The sequence below is a fragment of the Erpetoichthys calabaricus genome, chromosome 4 (genome assembly GCF_900747795.2).
Source record: "Erpetoichthys calabaricus chromosome 4, fErpCal1.3, whole genome shotgun sequence".
Classification (NCBI taxonomy): Eukaryota; Metazoa; Chordata; class Cladistia; order Polypteriformes; family Polypteridae; genus Erpetoichthys; species Erpetoichthys calabaricus.
In genome coordinates this window covers 316,843,292-316,865,632 of record NC_041397.2, presented here as the reverse complement: position 1 = coordinate 316,865,632, position 22,341 = coordinate 316,843,292, and the positions used below count along the sequence as shown (strand labels likewise).

General features: G+C 38.9%; 1 long non-coding RNA gene across 1 annotated transcript in view; it reads right to left on the bottom strand.

Moving 5' to 3' along the window:
• The window catches only part of LOC114641145 (uncharacterized), a 37,479-nt gene that overhangs the window by 4,524 nt on the left and 10,614 nt on the right, over positions 1-22,341 (bottom strand). Inside the window, exons 3-4 of the long non-coding RNA XR_007934686.1 lie at positions 7,820-7,924; positions 1,065-1,132 (exon numbers count right to left, since the gene is read on the bottom strand). This is a non-coding gene — a long non-coding RNA (uncharacterized LOC114641145). The remainder of the gene's footprint in view (positions 1-1,064; positions 1,133-7,819; positions 7,925-22,341) is intronic.

Genomic DNA, 22,341 nt, shown 5'->3' with positions numbered 1-22,341 from the left:
TTTCTTATTTCCAACAGTGATGGACAGTTTGACAGATGAGATTAGACAGGAGTCCCCGTGGACTATGATGTTTGCGGATGACATTGTGATCTGTAGCAATAGTAGGGAGCAGGTTGAGGAGACCCTGGAGAGGTGGAGATATGCCCTAGAGAGGAGAGGAATGAAGGACAGTAGGACCACCAAGACAGAAAACGTGTGTGAATGAGACGGAGGTCAGTGGAATGGTGAGGATGCAGGGAGTACAGTAGAGTTGGAAAAGGTGGATGAGTTTAAATACTTGGGATCAACAGTACAGAGTTTCAACAGAGATCTCAGCAAACTCATACAATGGGCTCAAGAAGTGTAGCAGACATTTTTATTTGAAATTCAAAAGTATTTTCATTGTGTATGGAGAGTTGTTTGTGGTAATAAAAACACTTTACTTTGATTACAAAACTGTAATTCTTGTCTATGAATAATACTATTAGTTACTGTTATCTATATTGCTGTTCTCCAGTTAAATCAAACTCATTTGAGAAGAAAAAGGCAAGCAGTGTGGGGTTAGTAGTTAAGACTTTGGAATCAAACCCTGAGGTTATGGGTTTAAATCCCACTACTGACATCATGTAGCCATAAGCAAGTCATTTCATCTGCCTGTGCTGTAACTGGAAAAACAATCGTATCTCAGAGGTTGTAATTCACTTGGATAAAGGCATCAGTCCAATGATGAGTAAAAAATAAAACGTCTTGAAAGAGATAAAAACAAGACTAGAAAGAGATCTCACATAACATGCTTAGCAAATTTAACTTCTTTTACCTCAGTTGTCTCCTTTTTGTGTATTGCTATTTCCACTGAGGAATTTTAAGAGCAACATCTATGACAAAGTTCATACTTGAAGGAGAAATTCTTCTAAACCTCATGGGCAATCAAAGAGCAACCTCTGAGCAGAAAACTTTTCTAGTGGGCCATGACACATAAGTGCGATGGTGTCCACAAAATCTCCTCCAGAGAAAAACCCTGCAGTGCTAGACAATGAAGACATGCATTAACAATGTTCACTATCTCACATTATATGAAAAAATACCTCATGACAGGGTTGCTGCAACTCAGTTTTCTTTGGATTTCTGAAAGAGAACCATTTCTTCTCAGTGGCTAAAGGAATAAAAAAAAGATATTAGTAATTAAATCGTCTTTAACACTAAGACAGCCAAACGTGCATCTTAACATGTACCAAAGTTAGGAAAAATAACATTTCTTTCAAAAAGAACATTTCAAAGACTTATGAAATATTTATGATAAATAACAGGAAAATATTTCATACTGTAAATGAGAGGTGCATTCTGTGCAAGGGATTTTATTTGGGTTTTCCGATTTTAGTCTCACATTCAATGAACATACAGATTAGGTCAACTGGAACCTTCAAAATGTCCCTGTGAGATTAGGTGTGATTGTGTGCCTAAGGATTCAATATGGCAACTGGTACCCCATCCATAGTTGGCCCCCAGGTTGCACTCACAACTGCCGAAGAAAGCAGCAGCTCTCTGCAACCCTGAAGTGGATAACTTGGCTAGAAAATGGAAGAAGACAGCCCCTGGGCTTGAACCACTGTCTGGGCCCAACCTACATGTTCTAAAAGAAACTGTGGAAAATGTAGTAACGTACTGTAATGTCAAAGCTTTGTAGTTACTTATAATCGAATGAACTGTACACAGGAACAACTAGTGCAAGAGTAGCAACTGGTGTATAGACACAGAAACAACTTATGAGATTATGAATGATATAACAAGACAGAGAAATGAAGTGTGCAATGTCAAAGCTTAAAATAATGCTTTATAGTCATCAGAGTACAGTGCGCCATGTCAAATATTAAAAACAGAAAAAGTCTGAGCGAGAAGAAGAGAGAAAATGAAAAGAGAGGGGGGGGGGGAAGTATTTAACACATTTTATAGCATCCAGTTATTTTCAGTTGTTAAGGTAATACAAATAAATAAATAAATAAATAAATAAATAATTACTTTGGACCCTGGACTCTTTTGTCAGGCTACCAACAAACTTCACCTGCAGTTCAGCAGAGATACAGCCCACTCACTCATTGTGCGAGGTCCGCTTTGTATCACTTCACTGCCAAATGGCCTTTACAAAACCATACAATTTGTCATCAACACTCTGCTCGGGTGTGTGAAGTGCAAAGAACAATTTCATTTTCAAAAAGCGATTTCTCACAACTGTGTATAGTATCAGGTAACTCTTCTGCTTTTTGTTAAGGAGATGATATTTATTAAGGCTGAGCAGGAGAAAAGGTGTGATCTGGATGTGGTGAAAAGTTGAAAACAAGCAGATCATTAATGCATTCAACAAAAAAACAAGAATTTAGGGAAAAACCAAAGTGAAAAATTCAAAGATTAATGTCAAAACCAGAATCACCAAACAAAGGTTTGAATTTTAAGCAGAGAAGCCACATAAATTTTACATATGAATTCAGGTAGAGAAATGCCACTACGGGTGATCTTTAAACCTGGTATGAAATAGTATTAGGGTCATGACCTCTGTAGCCCCACCCACCAACTGTCCCTCACAAAAGGATTCAAAATGGTGGCAGACATGATATACAAAATGGCAGTGGAAGCAATTCATAACATCAGATACTCCAAACTAGGTTCTATAGCGTTAATCTGACAATAAAAACAGATTCCCTGACCTTAAAAAAACCTAAAAAATGAGATTCTTTTGCCATAAATTTACTCAATAAAAGGAGCCAAAAATGATCAAAACTGATATTCCATAAATATCAAAAACAAATGCAAATACCTGAAGGATCTGCTTTGTATTAGGCTTTTCAAATAAAAGTTTTGTTGGTCAGTACATTTTAGTGTCTGGCTTTGGAAAGATTATATACAGCAACTACAAAGAAAGCCAGCAAATCATGATAACTAACATCACACCGCATGAACACCTGGAATTTGGTTTCAGCATGCGGTTCTGCTGTGGTATGTCTGGTGTTCCCACTAACTACAGATTACATCTAACACACCATCACTTATGAACAGAATGCAATGTTTTAAGAGATCACATGTATCTGATCCATCTGCAGAAAGCACATGAAGTAAAAAATAAAATGTTTTAATAGTAACAGTTCTTTAGTAATGGCCAGTTCCAGCATGGTTGATTCTAGTTCTGGTGACAGTAAAGCATACAAAGATGATAATTTTGTATAAGTGGTAAACTTTTGGGGTGGCACTGTGGCGCAGTGCATAGCGCTGCTGCCTCGCAGTTAGGAGACCCGGGTTTGCTTCCCGGGTCATCCCTGCGTGGATTTCCTCTGGGTGCTCTGGTTTCCTCCTAACACAGGGTCACAGGTGTCTGCTGGAGCCAATCCCGGCCAACACAGGGCGCAGGGCAGGAACAAATCTCGGGCAGGGCTCCAGCCCACCACAGGCCCCCCCCCCCCCACACACACCCAAACACCAAGCATACACTAGGGACAATTTAGGATTGTCAATGCACCTAACCTGCATGTCTATGGACTGTGGGAGGAAACCTCTGCCATACTCCTTCCTTTTCTTCATGACTTATTTAACTGGATATTCAGTCACTTGGATATTTTCTTATCTCCATCCCCTGGTTTTTCATGGAGTTGTTTGAAGAGTTACTCTGTCTTCACTATGTAGGTTAAGCTACCATACTGACTCACCACAAGTTTGTCCTTCCACATACAAACAATGGAAACCCCAGAAAGATGATATCCATTAAATTATGGTATTTGTACTTTTAATGCCAATTGACTGCATCAGTGATGAGGTGTATAATATTAAATACATATGCCATCAGTTATTGTGTGTTTTATATTTGTAATTTGTAAATGTTTGTAATTTGTAATCTATCTATATAAACCCTTGACACATATTTTAGGAAGTTATTGAAGACTGAGGAAATTCTGAAGGAGCAGAAAATGATAGGTATTATCCTAATACATAAAAAGGGTGATTGGGCAGATCCAAGTAAGCGTAAGATTCATCACAGGCAAATAAAAGGAAGGAAATATTAAGGAACAGATTGAGTAACACATGGCAAGAAAAACAGTTTTTCTGAACAGCATGGGTTCAGATGAGGAAGGTCATGTTTTATCAACTTGCAGGAATTCTATGAGGAAGCAACAAAAGGATAAGACCAAAGTTAAGCATATTATATTTTTAATCTTGACTTTCAGAAAGCATTTGATAAGGTGCCACATGAGAGGTTGGGCATCAGATTAAAAGAAGTGGCAGTTCAGGGTGTGGTGTGTAGACGGGGGCAAAATTGGCTCAGACACAAGAAGCAGAGGGTGAAAGCGCGAGGAACCTCATCAGAACTGGCCGATGTTAAGAGTGGTGACCAGCAGGGGTCAGTGTTAGGGGCACTGCTATTTTTAATATCTATAAATGATTTAGATAGGAATATAAAGAACAAGCTGGTTAGGTTTGCAGATGATACAAAGATAGGTGGAATCTGTTATATCATCACAGAACGAATTGAGCAGCAGACTGGCTTGGGCAGATTTGTGGCAGATGAAATTTAATGTCAGTAAATGTAAAGAATGACACATAGGAAGTACAACTGTGAGATCTGAATACATAATGGGAGGTCTGAAAATTGAGAGTACACCTTATGAGAAGGATTTAGGAGTCGTAGTGGACTCTACGCTATCGACTTCCAGACAATGTTCAGAAGCCATTAAGAAAGCTAACACAATGTCAGGTTATATAGCGCCTAGATGTGTGGAGTACAAGTCACAGGAGGTTCTGCTCAAGCTTTATAACACACTGGTGAGGCCTCATCTGGAGTCCTGTGTGCAGTTTTGGTCACCAGGCCACAAAAAAGACACAGCAGAGCTAGAAAAGGTCGAGAGAAGAGCGACTAGGCTGATTCCATGGCTACAGGGGATGAGTTGTTAGGAAAGATTATAAGAGCTGAGCCTTTACAGTTTAAGCAAAAGAAGATTAAGAAGTGACATGATTGAGGTGTTTAAAAATATGAAGGGACTTAGTCCAGTGGAATGAGACTGTTATTTTAAAATGAGATAATTAAGAACATGGGGACACAGTTGGAAACTTGTGAAGGGGAAATTTCACACAGACATTAGGAAGGTTTTATTCACAAAGAGAACTATAGATACTTGGAATAAACTACCAAGTAGTGCGGTAGACAGTAAAACTTTCAAAGCTGGACTTGATAATTTTTTAGAAGAATTAATTGGAAAGGACTGGCAAGCTTTGTTGGGCAAAATGGCCTGCTCTCGTCTAGACTGTTCTAATGTCCTAATTAATATTGATCACTTGGCAAAGTTCCAAAAAAACAAAAGCAAAAAAAACGACTTTAATAATATTAAAATTGGAAAACTTCCAGGAGGAATGAATACTTTTCACAGGTGCGGTACTTTGATGCATTATGAAAAATGAAACAGTGGAGTGACAAGGCTCTAAATATCACATCATAACTGACTGATTCCACCAACTGTTACACAAGCTCATTTTAAACTAATCTGTTTTGTGAACTTAAGTGTGTATTCACCTATTTATCTAGAAAGTTTTTTTCAAAGACATAGCACTATTGTTAAACGTTGAAGCATGATGAGTCTTTTATAAGGACCATTTGGTACACTGGGTGTAAAAGTAGAGCAGTGAAAGAGGCCTTAGCACAATTTCCATTTCCCCCCTAGAATGGAGTAACACCACCTGGAGAACAACTTGTGTAATTTCCCCTCTGCCTTCATGTCTAACCTTCCCAGGCATGAAGGACTAGTGATCACCTCTTCACCACGACAGTATCATTGGACTTGCAGACCTCACAGAGAGCAGGTGGTCTTTCGGCAGTTGTGTTTTTCTATAGAATTGTAATGGCAATGTGTGAAGCATACTGCAATAATTTACCTCCATTTTAAGCCTCAACTCTTCTCAGATACTTGTCCTGCCAATATAACATTCATGGTTATATTCTATTACCATTTTGTACTTATAAAGGAACTTCAGAAAAGATCTTCATAATGGTTTTACTTCTTTTCTCACTAGATCAAAGTTACAGGAGCACCTACATGGATCTGGATTAAAAGTGACATAACCTGTGGTTGAAGTGGAAAAAATGAACTTGTGACACTCCCTGTTATTTTGGCCAATTGCTATTGAAACACAATTTCAGAAGACGTGTGAAAGCTTGATTGAAATTACAGATTGTTGATGTAAACATGGAGTGGTTGTGGGGCAAGGGGCTGGAGTGCTCTAGTACACGTTCAACAAATGATTATACTCTCAAGGACAGAATGAGGAGCTGCTGGAACTAGGGGTCTCATGTATAACACCGTGTGTAGAATTCACATTAGAACATGGTGTACAGACAAAACTGGAAATGTGTGTATGCACAAAAAATCCAGATGCATAAAACTGGATGTATGCAATGTTCCACGCACTTCCCATTTATAAATCCCAAAGAACATGAAATGTAACATATGTACATGCACCTACAGCCCCATCCTGACTCCTCCAGGAATTTTGCATATTTGAAAATGTAAATTAATATAAATAGGCCCTTCTGTTCAGTGTTCTGTTTAAAGGCAATGTCAAAAGCATGTGGAAAAAAGAAGAATTTCAATTAATGTGAAGTGGAGGCAAGGAAAAATTTACTATTTGTTGTCTTAAGCAGTGGTATAAGCAACAAAAGGAAGTTATGGAGTGATACAGCTTGATGGAGACATTTGAAAGTTCAAGTTCAGAAAGTCACACAGTGTCCGAAATAAAAAAGTGGTCAGATATCAAAGTCTACGTGAAAAAGCGACTTGCAGCCCACCATCTGTTTATCTGTATTACAAAAGCTGACACCCATGCCGACTCCAGGTGGTGACATTGCTGCTGTGCCCACCATATCTTCAGATGCTGGCTGTTCACACACCTCTGCCTTGGAAATCACTGGGCGACCATCTGGCTGTGTGCTGATGGACTGTTCTGGAGTCACAAAATGCAATAGTGGATGCTGTAAGAGATGTGGCCAATGAACTAAGAAATAGAAGGGCTGTGCTATGTGATACTGACCACAAGTTGAATGAATTGGTTAAAAATAAATGCTGCATCTGATTCCCCATTTTTATTTTCTGCTCATTGCATTCAAACGTAATTGTAACACTGTCTGATTTGGAGGATCATTTGGTAGATCTGGTTCATCAAACCGCATCTCTTCAAGCACGTGCAAGCTACACATAGAACTTGAAAAGGAGCAGGTAGAGCACAATTCCTCAAAGTCTGCCTTTGTAAAGCTGGCACCAGTTCAGCACACAGTGTCAAGAGGATAGCTCTTGGAAATCGAAATCGACTTAGGAGCCAGTCATCATCATCTATACATATACATGCTTTCTTCTAATACTTCCATTTGCTATGATAGTTTGGCCATTCCATGCACCATTATATTGTTACAGAATGATTACAATGAAGTGAATTAAACTTGTAAACAATCTGAAAAAGGGAGACCACACAAAGTATCACTGCTTTGACACGGTGTGCCACCAGTTTGCAAAACAGAGCAGAAATGTGCGTACGTATGGTGTGAGGCTGCTATGAAAATGTGCGTGGCTTTAAGTCAAGTGTAGTTTTTATACCTCTCGTAGTGAGCGTGGAAATGGGCATAAGCAACATTTTTATATGTAAGCACCGTTTATACATGAGGCCCTAGGCCACTTCATGTGCTGGTCATAAATAAAAGTACACAACACTTGCACATGACTGAGCTTTGTATTACAAGGTATGTGGACAAAAAGTTTTTTTTTACATTTCAGCATCATTTTTTTTAAATAAATGAATATATTTCTATGATACTTACCTATATAGAGAAACAGTAAAATGTTGAAGAGAACTGACAAAGCAAGGAAAACATAAAGCAAGGCTTCAGACCCTTTTGCAGGAGCCAAATGTGGTGAACCACGGCCTTAAATATAAAAAATAAAAATATATATTAATTTTGCTGTTATTCTTTTTTCTGATTATCCTTTCTCATATTGTGAATAGAACAGTTATCTATGGTCAGTTTTACATTCCCTTGAACCCACTGCTTAAAACTCTTGTAACACAATGAATATGCTGAGACTTTAAATGAGCAAGATAGTGAGACAAGAAAAGTGAAGAAGTCTGCAGAGCTGTTTAAGGGGGAACGTGACAGAAGTGTTTTACCAGAACCACATGGCAATATCTTAAGCAGCTTTTAGAGTTTCCTTTTTTGGAAAAATGTAAAGAAAATACATTTGAAATGCCTTAGTATGGCTTTCCACAATTTATTTTGTGCAGTACATTTCCAAGTAAATGCAGATTATGATGTAATCTACCAGTACATTCTGGGTTTACCAGAATGGCAGACCTCATACTCTACCTAGTCTATGAGGTATGGTAGTGACTGGGACTGATAGGTGATATATCCCAAAAGTTATTACTTTGTGGGCATAGAACAACTGCCAAAGGTGGGCAGGTAATTACAAGTTGCTCTGACCACTGGGTGGTAGTAATTTGCTCCTTCAGAAAATAATGTGGGCCTACACCACCTATCATGGAGGACAGACTGACCCTTTAATAGTGAATAGGGCGTTATGATGTACGTGGGAATATCAAATGATACTTTGGGAAGACCATCCCTCATACTTTTACAAAACATTCCAGAGCTCTGAGGTGATTCCCAGGGTAGTTTAAATTTACAGAAAATGTAACAGCAAACAATTTGAGTTCATATTTTATGAGGTTTTTGCCTGTGAAGTGATCAGTAAAAGGTTAGTATTTCTTGGGTTAAAAAAGTAATTAATCCTGCTGAAATTGTAGATTGAAGACCAACTGAGATTGAGACAATATTTAACTTGAGTTATCAAACAAATCAATGATGATCACATATTTTACAGTCATGAGTAAATTCTGCACAAGCTGCAAAGCTGACTGGGCTCCGTAAACAGTTATATCTATTATATATATATATATATATATATATATATATATATATATATATATATATATATATATACACACACACACACAGTATATATATATCTATATCTATATATCTATCTATATCTATATCAGAGACGCTAGCCACTTTGCGTCTCTGCTGCTGTCGTTGTGAAGGTGGGGGGGGGTGGGGGGTGTGTGAATGCTGAACACACGCTGAAGACGGACCAGTTGCTGGCTTGCTGCTACCTGCTACCGAGCTGTGTGTTCTGCATGTTGTGCAGCGCGTCGACCATTTAAAAGCCTTTACAGCAGAATAAAAACATACATTTGATTTGAGTCTGTAACAGACGTTGTAAATTTATTGTACTTGTAAAGGTTAGCTTTGTCTTATTTTATTCAATTTTATTCTCTCAGTCGTGTTCACACTTCCCCCAATCTGACACTGGTGTTTTCACATAAAGACGTCCGATAACAGATTAATTAATAATTAAATATAATTATTGCTTACAAAAAGTTGTTACTTGGTATATGTTTTCCTCTTCTAGTCCTCTGAAGGTGTTTCATGGTGAAATGACCAACAGACACAGATGCACCCCACAATTCACTAGAACATCTTTCCATCTGAATGATGTCCTGATGTACACTTTCATGATCTCAGGAAAAAAAAATCCAAATGAGAGTGAAGGAAATGGACTATTAAACATATATTGCACCCAAGTGCAGGGTAGGAAGAAAGAAGCCCCTCAACTAGTTCTTCATGGTTTTCTTTCTTTGTATCCCAAGAAAATGTTGCCACATTTCTTTTTTTTTGTCTTCTTTTACTGTTTCCTTATCAGTTACCTGGTCTTAAAAATTAACAACCTTGCATATTTCTATAAAAAAACAGTTAAAAACAGTCTCTCACTTCTGGACAATAAAAAGGGATGTTTCTTACCTTCTAAATATAAATTCCTGGCGATTTTCAAGAAATACTGACTGAGAGCAAAAAAGGTGTAGTAAATACCTGATTTTGAGATGCTTGTATCTCAACTAATGTTAAGAACAAAGAAGATGGCCATTTTTCATCATAAAAATATACAGTACTTCAAATAATATTCTGAGCATAATAAATAGTTTTGCCATAAAGTAAACATATGCTGTTTTTAAAAAAAATATACAATTTGGTTTCAAAATTCCACTTAATCCGATATCTCATGGAAACAGTTTGCAGTAGAGAAATTCCTGTTTCAGAAAATTGATTCAGCATATTGAAATCTTTAACATGGACTGATTGCTTTGCAGAAAAGTGTATTTAAAAAAAGAATCAAAGGTGTTCAACTATGGTGATGCATACAGTATTGAAAACTATAATTTTCAAAAAGGTTATCATACAGGATCAACAATGGACTAGTTATTAATCCATAAGAGGCCCAGATTCGGGACACAATGAAAATGTGTGCTGTGCTGCCTGTTCCAAAAGTACAGGCTGCAAGGCAAAAAATCAGCACTGATTAGGGTGACAGACAACAGCAGGAGAACATGCAAAACTAATTCACCCAACATACACTTGTGTTGGATTTTAGCAGAAAACCAGAGCATCAAGCAAAAAAAAAAAAACACAACTCGGACAGTTCGAGGCATTTCTGTAGCTGGCATTCCTACTGAGAAACCTTGAGCAGTGAAGCAGGAGTGGAAAGATGTAGCAGAGAATTAAGATACGCTATGTTTGTAGATGACACTGAATTATACAGATCTAGTGAAACGCCAGAAAAAATAAGACTTAGACATACATTGGTAGCCAGATAGTCAAGCACTTTAAAATATTTATGGAATGCTGAGGATATAGTCTTCATGCTATGTGAGATACAAATAAAGGGAGGTTATTTTAAGCTTTAAAATGTATCACTGTGACCTCATATAGTGCTAGGGTGTTGTACCGTGTTAGCCATTATGGCTGTAATGAGAAGCCAAGCAAAATGACCCCTTTTATTGGCTAACTAAAAAGATTACAATATACAAGCTTTTGTGACCCCTTCTTCAGGATTGTCCAGGATATGTATGTGTGAGTGAGGACTTGTGTTAAAAGCACCGTTAGGGTGACAGACAAGATTAGAGTCAATTAGAGTAGATCTGCATCAGGGGTCTTCTTGAAGTCCTTAGCTCTTTGATGAGGTTATGTTGAATCATGGAGTTCCATCTCGCCTGAAGAAGGGGCCTGAGTTGCTTTGAAAGCTTGCATATTATCATCTTTTTAGTTAGCCAATAACAGGAATCATTTTTCTGGAGTTGTTGCTCCAAGAGCAAAAACACATACTCATTATTAAGAATTACCTTTAAAAATATAGAAGATTCATTGTATTTTGCCCGATTGGTTAATTTCTTGGATTGCTTTTAAAACTAAGTGATGTACTAGAAACAAAAACTTAACAGTCTGATTGCATTTAGTACCACTGACTCAGGTTTTATTGCTTTATTCAAATAGCATGGTGTTTTGGCTAGGGCCCTGGACTCTACAGCCCAAGAATATTGGCTCAGCTTTTGTCTCTGCCTCACTGTGTGACCCTGAAGAAGTTTATTAACCTTCTTGTGCTCCAGCTGTACATACTGAACATCTAATGTATCTTCTGAATGTGTTCAGACCCCTTCACTTTATTCTTAGTTTGTTGTTTTGCAGCCTTGTCTCAAAATCGCTTACATTCCATTTTTCCATCATCAAGCAGCACTCAGAATGAAGGGATTTTCGGAAATTTTACAAATGTATTTAAAAAAAATTAAATAAATAAAAATGTCATATTGGCACAAGTACTTAGACCCTTTACTTGGTACTTCATTAAAGTCCCATTGGCAGCCATTCCACTCTGGAGTCTTCTTCGATGTGATTTGACAGGTTACACACACACACACATTTTTAGGCTTTCTGCCATTTTTCTCCACAGATCCTTTCAAGTTCTGTCAAGTTGGATGAAGATGTAATGGGCTAGAATTCAGTATTCTAAAGAAAATGACATTTCCGTGTGTTGCTTAGTGTAATTTGTTTAAGTATCTAATCCACACACAATGTGGTGATAACAGAACTGTCTTCTTCCTTTGAAAATTAACGAGTTCTGGGGACATTGGTTTTTAACCAGTTACTTTTTTGATAGCTGGCCACAATACCATTGTTGAACCAAAGTAAATGTGTTTACACTATTTGTTCTAGAGGAGGAAATTGGCTTGCAATTCTGGCTGCAATTATAGAAGATGAAGAAGGGAATGAAACTGTAGAACTCTCACAACTAGGTGAACAAGAACTTTATTATTTCCTTTTTGATTATGTTAAGGGGGATAAGTTGAGAAATTTGGAGGACAAAGGCATGTCACACCTACTTCACCTCCAGGATATGATTTCACAACTCCTAAATGGAAAAGATTTCAACCCTGCGAGGAGTAAGGATTGTACAGGTGTTACCACTGCAGGGCTGGATCAGGATACTCATTTGAGCCAAGCTAAACATCTTGGCACAAACTTTGAAAAAAGGAGGAACTCTGGGGACTTGGGGAAAGGATGCCTCCCTTATATCACTTCAGATCAAGTGGTAAGACTCACTTATGTTGCTGCTTTTCTGCCTCACAGGGAGTTCAAAGTCCATGGTGGCCAAATCTATGATGGGGGTTCTGAAATTTTATACAGTAACCTTTGCAAACAAATAGATGTAGGGCTACATGAGGGATTTACTGAGGAGTCTGAAATTGTTAAGTCTGTACTAAAAGAAGATAAACCAGGCATCTTCAAAAATGTTCTCATGAGTAGAGATGATCTCACATTAGAAGAACTCAAATGATTTCTTAGGCCACACATTAGGGAAAAAAACAGCACAGAACTGTTTCAGGAACTAAGCAATACAAAGCAACAAGATACGGAAGTACCTGAAGAATTTGTATATAGAATAACGGATCTTCGACAGCGTGTGCTGCTCGCATCAGAGCAACATGGAGCTGAATTCAGCTATGACAGAAAATTAGTGCAGGGCATATTTCTTCATACCCTTTAGCAAGGGTTGAATGAGAAAAATAACAACATCAGACAAGACCTAAAACCAATTCTCACTGACCCGAAGGTGACTGATTTTGTAATACTAGAGTGGATAACTAGATCGACCAGGGAAGAAGCATGAGAGAATAAAGCGACTCAGCCCACTGAGTAAACATAGATCAGTCACTGTAAATTCAGTAGAGGCAAAAGACGATACACAGGCTGATCAGACTAAAGTGAGTCAGGCAAATGATAGGATGCAAGTGGACAGTGCAGCTGTTAAACAGTTAACAGCTCAAGTGTCTGAACTAGCAAAGAAATTTGAAATGATTGTGAAACTTAACGATAATGATAATCTGACAGCTATCCGTGCACCTCAAGCTCAAAGTACAACTATTGAGCGGCTAACAGCTCAAGTACCTGTGCTAGAAAGAAATTTTGAAAAGATTGTGAAGGAATTAACAGCTTGAGTGTCAGAACTAGCAGAAAAATTTGTAAACTTTGTGAAATATACTTATACCAATAGTTGGAGAGCCGTTCATGCACTTCCACAACTGGACTCTCAGGTATCAAGTCTTAGTCCCAAACAAAGATGCAGAGGATGTGTCCAGGTCTCAACGACCTGAATTGTGTGGGTGGTTACAAACCAGGTAACGCTTGTGGTTGGTAACCACCCACACAATTCAGGTCGTCGAGACTCAGACTACGAATGCATTGAATGTAATTACTCCGGACCTGCAGGCTGTCAAATAAACGAACCACATGCCGTGGTGCAGCGTAAAGGGGCTGTGCCATACACTGAAGAGAATATCCAGACTCAAACTCATCAAGACCTAAGTAACACTTTATTTTAAATATCAAACAAAGCTGAATTCAATTGTTCTCTCGTCTGCTAGCTAAGCAGAGTTAAGGCACACACCCCAAAGCTGGCGAGTGAGTGAGGAAGGCCCCTCCCCTCGGCCCGCTGCGTGTTTCTCAGATTCGCACAAATAAATCGGTACTGCAAGCGAACTCTGATACATAGCGAAATGAGAGAAGTCGCAAAATCAACCGGAATGTTCAAGCAAATTATAGAAAAAAACCTGATCTAAATCCGTCAAGTAGTCCTCTCGTGAAAAGTGGATAGACATACAGACAGACAGAGAGACATTGGATTTTATATATTATATATTAGTAAACCTTCAAAATAATGTGCAGTTAAAGTTTCGACAGCATTCTCAGCATTTCTGGAGCTTAGTAGAGCCACATAACTATAAGAATCTTCACCAAGCAGCTCTGAAAATGTCTGCTTTGTTTGGGTCTCCATACCTCTGTGAGTCTGACATGAATGTCATGAAATCGAAGTTCAGAACAAGACTGACAGACGGACATTTAAATGACTCCATATGAGTGAACCTCAGTGCCAGTCATCTGACTAACTAAACAACACGTCACACATGCGACTGGACCTGTGAATAAAGTGACACAGTGACATGTGACAAAATGACAAATGAAGAAGTCAGATCTGTGGATTTGGAATTGCATTGTTTAGTTTTGACAGCATTCATGTTTTACTTCAATAGTGTGAGATACACTAGAAAATGCATACAGACAAACAAAATGCACTTGCAGGTGAACTAAATATTTTTGTGATGTTTTAATACAAATTGTGAGTTGTGGACACCAACATTTTGTAAATGTTCGGGCAAAACAAGCTTATTCAGTTTGTTTGGGTTGAAATAAGCTATGAGAATAAACGTTAGAAAACACGAGTAGCTCTCGGCCATTTTCATTTTGTAAAAGGAGCACTCAGGAGAAAAAAGGTTGGAGACCCCTGCATTAGACTGTCCAACATGTGATTATTATAGAACAGTTTATTCAAATGCAGTGGGTGGTCTTGAGGATTGTACAGTAACTGTGCTTCATTTTGTCTGTTATAACCAACCATGGAGCCCACACTGGTTCATTTTCTCCCTGGATGCTGCTGACTAGGGGTTTTGTTTTTTTTAGTGGACTTCCATGTCACAGATGTTTGTATGGTAATGACTGTGACTCTTTCTTTTTTACGGTGTGTTAAACATAACTGAAGTGTATGCATGAATAGACATTGTAGACTTAATAGTTTTCTGTTAAAGTGTTATACACACACTGCACCAATTCTTTGGAGCACTATCTTAATACTGGGTAGTTGCGTGGAGATTTCATAAGATGTTGGAAACATTCCTCTGAGTTTCTGGTCAATGCTGACATGACTGTATCACACAATTTCTGTAAGATTTTAGTTACACTTTCATGCTGTGAATGTCCTGCTCTACCACATCCCAAATTCTGCTCAATTCAGATCCAATGACTTGGAAGGCTACTGAAGAAAACTGAACTAACTCATTTTCATGTTCATGAAACCAGTTTAAGACTTTTCTTTGTGACAACAGCAACAACATGTATTTATGTAAACAATGTAGCTCAAAGTGAAAAGAAAACCAAACAAGATTAGACAAAAATACAAAAGAATAAATAACAAAAAAAAGGTGAGGTCAGATGGCTGGGAGGACAGAAAAAACAAACCAACAAAAAACTCCAATAAGGCTGGAGATAAAAAAAACAAAATCTTTATGGATTCCAAGGCCAAAAGACCACCAAAACCCCACTGGCAACAGAGTGACATAGTACATTATCAAGTAGCCAACAGAAGTAAGTTGTGGCCTTGAATGGATGCACATGGTCAGCAACAATACTCAAATAGGAAGATGATCGATTGGTATTAACAGGCCCTCACTATTACACCATGTCACACACACACAAATAGGAGGAAGCCGAAGCGACCAAGTGAAGGTAATTCCACACCAGGTCAAGGGGGTGGCGGGGTGCACTAAACCTACTTCTGTTATCTCTGCAGACCAAACATGGGAAATCCAATCACTTCCAGGTTGTGGTATAGCAGGTCCACAGCTCACGTCAAGAGGCCAGTTTTAAAATAAATAATCGCCACACTCGCAGGTTAGCGAGGGGGGACGTGGTAGTGTGGTTGAGCGGTTCCTGGGGAGTTCGTGATGTGGGCGTTTCTCGTCTAAGTGCACAGGTTAGAAATCGTCCGCATCCGTAATTGTTCCTGGGAGCTGCTGACTGCCACAGCTGCCATGTCCTCGTCATAAATAGAAGCGTGAGGTGGCTAGGAAAAGAGGAAGAAAAGAAAAGAGAGAACAGGAGGTTGTAGGAGAAGGCAGGAAACAGAGGAGAGAAAACTGGTGCGTGAGAGAGAGAGCAAGCGAGTGCTCACAGGCAGCTGGATTGGAGAGCCCCCTCACTAGCAGTGTGTGGCCGACACTAGAGGAGGGGCAATTGGAAGGGGTCACTCCAGCTGAACGGTTTCTAGGAGCTGGAGTGATCGGTAGTATGGATGACACCCCACGGAAGGCAACGGGAGTCGTGGAGACTTGGGAAGGTGAGCCTCAGCGTGAGCGACCTGGCCGTTGAGGAACCCAAGTCTTGGTCCGGTAAGGTAGCTTTATGAAGCCAAGGAACGGAAGGCAACTGGACAGAAGTAACGTCAGCTGCAGGAAGGGCGACTCCCCTGTTGAGCTGCCAGTAGTAGAAGAAGGTTGATTTGTAAAGGGACTGCTTCCAGCCATTATTTTAACCTCATTGTTTTAAAGGATTTTGTTTTCTATTTATTGAATTTTTAATCTCCACTACTTTACTCATTTTATGGATTATTTATTTATGGCATTTGTTACACTGCACTTTGTTTGGACACTGTTTTTTTGATGTTTTAATAAAAGCACTTTTGCAAATTTTGCACCATCCCCTTGCTTTATTTGTTGTGCCTCACTGCCGAGCTCATCGGTAACATTACTGACGGTGGCGAGTTCAGGAGCTCGCAGAAGGAAGATGGGAGCATGTAGTGAACCCGCATCGTCACACAGGTCTGGTGCCAAGAACGACGTCACTTCCAAAGTTGACTCTTTAAAGCCGCCATCTTTCCTCCTTAATGTCAGTTCAGATCAGGACTATGAGTGTCATTTCCAAACCCATTTTGCAGCCAGGGACAATATATGGGCGGCTGCCCCAAACCTTTTTGTGTGTGTCGAGGTTGTTCATTTCACAACCACCACCAGCCTGAACTGTTGACACAAGGCTGGTACGGCAGATGGATTCAAATTCTGACCCGTGTGTGTGCCTCAACAGAATGTGAGGTTCACCAGACCAGGCTATGTTTTTCCAGTCTTCAACTGTTCATTGTTGGTGAGCCTATGCCCACTGCTGCATCAACGTTCTGCTCTTGGCTGACAGGAGAGGAACCCAATGTGGTCTTCTTTTGTTGTGGCCTATCCATGTCAAGGTTTGATGTGTTGTAGATTCTGAGATGCTTTTCTGCTCACCACAGTTGCACAGAGTGGTTAGCTGAGTTACTGTCACCTTTCTTTCAGCTCAAACTAGCTTGGCTTTTCCCCTCAAAAGAATTAATTTTGGTTACATCAAGAATTTTAGCATTTTCTGGGAATGCTCTATATTTTTAAGAATGATGGCATTCACCCCAAATACTCTTGAATCACTCATGCTGTTTAATAACAATTCATAAAAAGCACATGCACATCCTTACCCCATCCTCACCTCTCACCAGTTCTCTTTAGACTCTTACATTATTGCTGTTTTAATTAGAAACAGATTCAACAAGCCCCCTACTATGTCCATTCCACATGGGCTTATGCCTACTGCCGATATGTTGCTGTCTGTCAAATTGGCCTTGATTAACACTCCCTCGATTGTGAATATGTCATTTGTGCTCAATGATCTAATTCTGCCCACAGGTTAGCTTTTTAATAAACAGGGTCAAGGAATATGAAACATGTTATCGAGTTGTGAGAATTTTGTATGCATCAGTTCAGCTTGATTCATGGGACTTACTGCTGTCTTCAAAAACAACTTTAAATGTTGCATAGTGTTTTAAAATCTGTTTATTGCATCCCAAATTATTGTCCACCTGGCTCAAATAGCTCCATCCTGAGAAGATTCAGGGACTTTTTGTCCTCTGTCTTGAAGGAATCTAGGCTTGGTATTATTGGTGATTTTAATATTCATGTAAACAATGCTTCTGATAGCAGTGCTTCAAAATCTGTCAGTCTAACTGAATCTTTTAATCTCACTCTACATGCCTCTGGCCCTTGACAAATAAGAGGACATACGCTGGATCTTCTTTTATCCTTGGTATAAATCTTAATAATAATAATAATAATAATAATAATACATTTTATTTATTCGTAGGTGCCTTTCTAAACACTCAAGGACACTGAACAAAATAAAACAAACAATATAAAAAAAACTAAAAATACAAAATTTAAAATCAGACAGAGCAATTGTAGTCAAAGAGAAAAAGCAGTCTTAAACAAATGACTTAAGTTTAGATTTGAAAAGTGAACATGATTCAATATTTCTAAGCTCAGATGGTAGTGAGTTCCAGAGCTGGGGAGCACAGAAACTGAATGGTGGTAAGACAGACGAAGGGGACAGTCAAGTGGATGGAGGAAGAGGATCTAAGGGTGCATGATGGGAATGGCAACATGGAGAAGGTCAGACAGATATGGAGGGGCGAGGTGGTGGAGAGCCTTAAATGTTAACAGGAGAATTTTGAACTGAATGCAGAACTTAACTGGAAGCCAGTGAAGCTGCTGCAAGACGGGAGTGATATGGTGAGTAGAGCGGGTTCTAGTAATGATGCGGGCAGCTGAGTTCTGGACCAGTTGAAGCTTATAAAGAGATTTGTGAGAAAGACCAAAGAAAAGGGATTTTGTAATAATCCAGACGAGAAGTGACAAGGCTATGAACAAGGATAGCAGTGGTGTGGGGCGAATACGATTAAAGTTACACAGGTGGAAATATGCAGACCGGGAGATGTTATTGATGTGAGACTGAAAGGATAAAGTACCGTCAAGGATGACACCTGTAGGGAAGGGGAGACAAAGAAATTATCAATAACAAAGGAAAACTAATTAGTTTTGGATAATGTTGATTTTGTACCAATGAGGAGAACCTCAGTTTTGTCACAGTATAATTTAAGAAAATTTGAAGAAAACTAGGATTTAATTTCTGTTATGCAGTCAATAAGTAAGGAAGGTGGAAAGGAAGCAGTAGGTTTGCTAGTGAGATAGAGCTGAGTGTCATCAACATAACAGTGGAAAATAATGTTATATTTACAAAAAGATATTACCGAGAGGGAAGGAGGTAAATAATGAAAAGAAGGGGTCCCAGGACAGAGCCCACCTGAAGTAACAGCAGTGGGTTGGGATATGAAAGTTTTAAGCTGAATGAACGGAGTGCGGCCTGAGAGGTAGGATCTAAACCAATCTAGTGGTGTGTGTGTTAGTGCTGGGAGGTATACCGGTTCATACTGAAAACCATTTTTTATTTTTGTTATGATATGAATTTTTATTAAACACAACACCGGTTTAAATAGCCTAAACAACGTTTGGAACGTGGCACAGCAGGAAACTGTTTAAGGGGGGACCTTTTTCACTGCTACACCGCTAAACATGCATGCAACAGAGTACATGTGTTAGTGGAGGTATTGAGCAGTGAAAATGGGCAGAGAACATTCCAAAACTGAAGCTGTAGCAGACAATAAAGTTGAATGTGATGACACAGAAGAACTTTTGCCGACAAAAGGAGCCATGTCTGTTGTCTGGAGATACTTTGGTTTTAAAAGGTCAGATGTGGACCAAACAAATATTTACTGCAAATGCTGTCAAGCTAAAGTTGTCCCAGGAGGCGGCAACACGAGCAATTTGCTGCACCACCTTAGCCACGAACATGCTTTGGAGTACCATGAATGTAAGGAACTAAGGTTGGCACCCTCCACATCCTCAGGTAAAACTGAAAAGTGAGAGGACACTCGAGTCAGATGTCACTTGTAGACGCGTTAGCTAGAGGTACTGCCTACGACAAATAAAGCAAGCGGTGGATCGAGATAACCAACGCCATACAATCTGTATAGCTAATGTGTCAGTGGACAGAGATTGTTAACATTGACAGAAAGTGTAGGTGGTTTACAAAAAATATTTACTATTTATTTCATTTCTAAGACATGTTCAGTGCAATACAACTTTTGACAAGCACCTCTGGATATTTTACTAAGTCTAAATGCCTCTTTGGATGGTTGAAAATATGTTGTCAAAATTATAGTGTAAAGTTTTTGCAAAATTTGTTCAATAAAAAGGTTCTATATTTTGACTGCATTTGTCATGCAATGGGATTCCTTCTCTTCATTAGTGCCACCCCCTTGAAAACTGGGGCCATGCAAAATGTTTTTTTTGTACAATGTACAATTCTCATAACAGTGGAACAGGTTATTCTTAGCCAGTCTACTGCAGTAATTGCAGTGGAAAATATGGTTAACATCCACTCATGCATGGGATAAAAATACCACGGAATACCGTGAAACTGGGATAATTTTGAAAAATACAGTGATATAGAATTTTGGTCATACTGCCCAGCACTAGTGTGTGTAACGCCAATCGAAGATAATCTATTAAGAAGAGTAGTGTGACAAATAGTATCAAAGACCACACTCAGATCAAGGAGGATGAGAATAGAAATTAAATCAGAATCAGCTGCCATCAGGAGGTCGTTTGTAATTTTGATAAGTGCCGTTTCTGTACTATGGAGGGGGCGAAAACCAGACTGGAACTGTTCATTCTCATTTGTCTCAAAATAATCTGTATGAAGTTGAATAGTTACTATTTTTTCAAGAATTTTGGAAATGAAGGGTAGATTAGAAATAGGACAAAGATTTACTGAAATTAGTTGGATCTGCACCAGGTTTTTTCAGAATTGGGGTTATTGCAGCAGTTTTAAAAGATGAAGGATCAGTTCCAGTGGTGAGAGAGCAGTGGATTATAGCAGAGATAAGGGGGAGCAGAGAGGGGAGGCAGGCTTTGACCAGAACTGTGGGAAGGGGGTCCAGTTGACAGGTGGATGGCTTATGAAGGCAGAGATAAAGAATTTAGGAGTAATAATGGACTCTAGCCTAAACTTTAAAGTCACACATTAATCAGATTTTAAGGACTGAATTTTTTCAATTAAAGAACATTGCAAAAGTTAGAGCAGTGCTTCCCAAACTCGGTCCTGCTGAACCCCTGTGGCTGCAGGTTTTTGTTCCCACCAGCTTCTGTTTTGTAATTGAACTCCTGAGCTAATTAAGTGACGTGTTATTTGTCAAGTTCCGTGTTTAGGGAAAAATATAGAAATTAGAAAACTAAGTTTGCTAAAAAAAAATATTAAAATGTACCAAGCAGTTATATAGGAATAATGTATTTTTTTTCTTTTTACCAGTATTTTCATTTTGATTTTCATTCTACTTTTCCAGGTCTTCTAATTGTTTAATTAATCCATTATTTACTCATTAGTGGGTCGGTTGCTAAAGTACTTGCAGACTTTAATTATTCGTGTTGTTTGCCTGCGTGTCTGCTCTGCTCGTTTTAAATTGTCATTATTAAGATACAACAAAAGGGGAAAAACTGCACAGAGAAAGGGCAAAGTATAATGAAATCAACAAAAGAGAGTTAAGCATTTAAACCTACAGCAAAAGCAGAAATATTTCTAAATGTCTTATAAATGTAAAAATCATGCTGCTGTGCTTTTCTGAATGTCGAATAAAAGAAAAATAATCCCAGCTAATTAAATGAGCTCAGTGTTATCAGGTGTTGTCACTGATTAGGAACAAAAACCTGCAGCCACAGGGGGCCACAGGACCGAGTTTGGGAAACACTGAGTTAGACCTCTTACAACATTGCAAGATGCTGAAAAATTAGTTCATGATTTTGTTTTCAGTTGACTAGATTATTGTAACGTACCAAAGAAAGACATCAATCTGCTAGTGCAAAGTGCAGCAGCAACAATCCTAGAATAAGAAAATCTGAGCACATCACACCAGTCTTAACATTGCTACATTGGCTACCTGTGTCATTTAGAACTGACTTTAAAATACTACTAATGGTGTATAAAGACTTAAGTAATTTTGCTGCATGATAAAGTTTGGAGTGCCTGCCCCCCATCATTCCAAGTCGTAACATTAGATCATCTAATGGTGGTCTGCTTATAATTCCAAAAGCCAGACTTAAAAAAAATGGTGTGGTGGGCTTTTGCTCTTATGCACTAAAATTCTGGAATACTTTACCAATATGCCCTGCGGTAGGCTGGCGCCCTGCCCAGGGTTTGTTTCATGCCTTGTGCGCTGGGATTGGCTCCAGCAGACCCCCATGACCCTGTGGTTAGGGTATAGCGGGTTGGATACTGGATGGATGGACTTTACCAATAGAGATACGTCAGGCTAATACTGTGGAACATTTAAAAAAACTGCCAAAACCTATTATTATAGTTTATGTAGCTACATTATAGTTGTACTTTTAATAGACTATATACATATTCTTCAGTGTGAGAGAATACAGGGAACA